Source organism: Camellia sinensis, chromosome 9 (assembly GCF_055761805.1).
Source record: "Camellia sinensis isolate YWXY chromosome 9, ASM5576180v1, whole genome shotgun sequence".
Classification (NCBI taxonomy): Eukaryota; Viridiplantae; Streptophyta; class Magnoliopsida; order Ericales; family Theaceae; genus Camellia; species Camellia sinensis.
Window position 1 is genome coordinate 147,635,437 of NC_138969.1, and position 3,306 is coordinate 147,638,742.

At 34.6% G+C, this 3,306-nt stretch overlaps 1 pseudogene across 1 annotated transcript; it reads right to left on the minus strand.

Moving 5' to 3' along the window:
• Positions 1-1,174: 1,174 nt before the first annotated feature.
• LOC145798788 (cyanidin 3-O-galactoside 2''-O-xylosyltransferase FGGT1 pseudogene) lies at positions 1,175-2,853 on the minus strand (annotated as a pseudogene). Its single transcript, XR_014340420.1, has one exon. The product of XR_014340420.1 is annotated as a cyanidin 3-O-galactoside 2''-O-xylosyltransferase FGGT1 pseudogene (transcript).
• Positions 2,854-3,306: the final 453 nt, after the last annotated feature.

Sequence of the window (3,306 nt, forward strand, 5' to 3'; positions counted from 1 at the left end):
TAAATTAAAATTTGAATTATGTATTTAATTATGAATTTTAAAAATAATTTTTAAATTAAATTTGATATATTTTTAAATTATGTATTTGATTATAAACTTAATAAAAAAATTTAAAATTTTTTATTCACAATTGGAAAAGACAACCAAACGCAGGCGAGGGCAAATGAGTCAATTAGATTTATCAAATAAAAAGAATAAATGAGTAATTTCACAGAGGACAAAAAGCACTGTTCAATACATCACCGCTTTATGGGTCATGCTTCTTTTCGGTATCATATCTATTAATAGATATGATAAGATTGCTAAAAAATCCTGTTATCATTTGTTTATGTAACAATGATTTATACCATTAAAAAATATATTATTAATAGTATTAATACATTAAAATAGTAAAAATAGAAAAAAATAATAAGGCATAGAAAGTAGGTAGGGTCCATTGACACATCATTAATGCTCCTCCTAGTGCTCTCTTTTTAGTGCTCTCAAACATTTTTCTTCTTTATGGGCTCTGTTGGGACCTCCAGTGACCCCAGTGCCACATGGGGGGCTGCTATTGGCTATGAAAAAAATAAAAATTTTTTTTGGACCAATGAGAAGAGACCCCAGCACCCCCACTGGGAGTCTCATGCATTTTCCTTTCTTTATGGGACATGCTTTTTTCCGGTATCGGATGAGAGGGTATTGTTGAGGTCGTAGGATTCATTACAAATTTTAATTGATAATCCGAATTATGTAATGCGTAAAATTCGTCGAGTATTATATTTTTATAAAATATCAAGCTGATCGGATATTGATAATTACATAATTAATAAACGGTGAAAAAAATATACGATTGACAAAAATATGATCCGATGAAATAGCTATCGATATCCAAACACTGTGATTTTTTTTACAGACATATAGTTTTCAATGAATTTACACATTGAACGAGCCCAACAGTACGCTCCAGTCTAATCTAAGACTAGAGGAAAGTCAAGCCCTTTCTTTATGCAGGTAATTTTAGAAAGTTACTTAAAAATTAATTTTTAAAAAAAAGGTGTAAAAAAAATAAATGACGAGATCTGAAAAATAAATAATATAATTTTTAAAGAAAAATATGATAAAATTTATAACTTTCTTATTCTAAGAGGGTGCATAGTAGCATTTCCTTATAATTATAGTTGCAGACTTGGAATTGAAAATTGAAACCAGCCAACCATGCAAATTAAATAACAAACTTTTTGAAATAATCCATCGTGGTACAAATGCATAGTGCATTAACCTTTCTTAATTTGTAAATTCAACAATATTTTCTCTTTGATTTTGCATTCTATATTATTGAAATGAGATCACTCCAACATGTCTTGTAGTTTCTGAATGAAACCATTAATATAAGAACTATCAAGATTTTTGCTTGACAAGAACTCTCTCCATTTGCTATGATTAGCCTTTACCTTCTTCCCCACATCACTATCAACCTCCATTACCAATCTTACTGCCTTGCAAACACCTTCTCTGGTAAACAACCCATCTTCCTCACCTCTCTCCACTTCTACTCCAACTTCCAAGTCTCCGCCCATCAATCTTGAATTGATAATCTGATCTCCATATTGTGGCATTAACACCAATGCACACTCACACACCAAAGCCTCCAATAGAGAACCATAACCACAATGAGTCACATTGCACCCCACAGAAGGGTGTGCTAGAATCAATGGTTGTTGAACCCAGCCTCCATGAACTACCCCTCTTCCTTTAGTCCTCTCTTGAAACCCGTCCGGCAATGCCTCCTCAATCTTCTCCACCCCTAGCGGCGGTTTTAGGGCGGCAAAAAAGGGCATACCGGTGAGCTCCAAACCCAGAACCAATTCTTGAAACTGCGCTTTTTCAAGTACACATTCGCTTCCAAATGAACAGAAAATCACTGTTTTTGCATCAAAACCTCCCAACCACTTTTCCCATCGTTCTTCTAGGGTTAAATTTGACTGCACCGGAACCACCGGCCCGGCCAGGATGACTGGCTTTCCATACTGCTTTCCAACGTAATCACAGAAATGCCCTTCAATCTCTGCACAAGTTTTGAAACTGATGGCATCACAGTCACTTCGGCATATTATAATGCGTTCCATGAATGATATGCCAGTAGTACCAGATCGATCTAGACTTCGACCAGCCATGGCACGAGCTTCGTGTGAACTTAGTCTAATGGAAGAAGAAGGTGGGAAACCAAGTGGTGGTTGAATCAGATCAATTTCTGTCAACTCATAGTTTTCATGGAGTTTTTTCCCGGGCTTGAGCGTGTAAGCGACCATTGCTGGGCTAACGACGTTATAAAGTATGGATTTGATGCCTAAACTGCGAGCCATGGCTGGTACCCAGTAAGCCAAATCATAGAATATGAAGTGGGGTTTGAGATCTTTCAGAGAAGCTTCAATGGAGGGTTGTGTAAGATCCATGGCAGTCATGAGGAGAGAGTGCAATGGATAAGAAAGATCTGTTGTTGTTTCAGCACCATGAGGGAGGCCATGAACATGTGGAACTGTGACTGGAATGAAGGTGATGAGGTCTGGGTGGAGATTGAAATGCTCAAGCTTGGGTTTTGTGTTGGTGGGTATGAAGAAATAGATTCTATGGCCTTTCTGTGCAAGTTTGTTGGAGATGTGAAGACAAGGGGTTAGGTGTCCCATGGCAAACCATGGGAACATGGCTACCTGCAAGTTTTTGGCAGCCATAGCTTGCTGCTGATAGATTACACAACTTGGGTTTCATAGAAAGGATAGGATTTTGTGGGTTTAAAAATACTCCAATTCTTCTATTTTAAAAAGGATAAAGTTTTAGTTTTTATTAAATTAATAAAAATAAAAAATAAAATATAAAAAGTGGTAATTCTTACTATTTAAACCAAAGGTTGGTCTTCCTCCTATTTAAGATCTGAATTGGAGGGTGTTGTTTGGGCGTATGTGTTTACCATAAGTTTTGTTTTAATAATTTGAATTGTTTATTTTGTAAGAATATTTTGTATATATTATTCACAAAAAATTAGATTAATCTAATAATCTTAATCTATTAAGTATATCACATTTGTTTACAAAAAGAAAAAAAGAAAAAAAAGAACGCAGTATATTTTTTAAAATATACAATATATATATTTTTTGGTACGATAAACATAATAAATTAAATAGATTATGATTATCAGATTAATATAATTATTTTTGACGCATAAAATTATAACGTGACCTATAAATGAACCTTACAGACTTAGACACTACTCTAGGGAAACTAACATCAGGGTTGGGTTCCTTTTGTTGTTTTTGTGTTGTCTTGGTT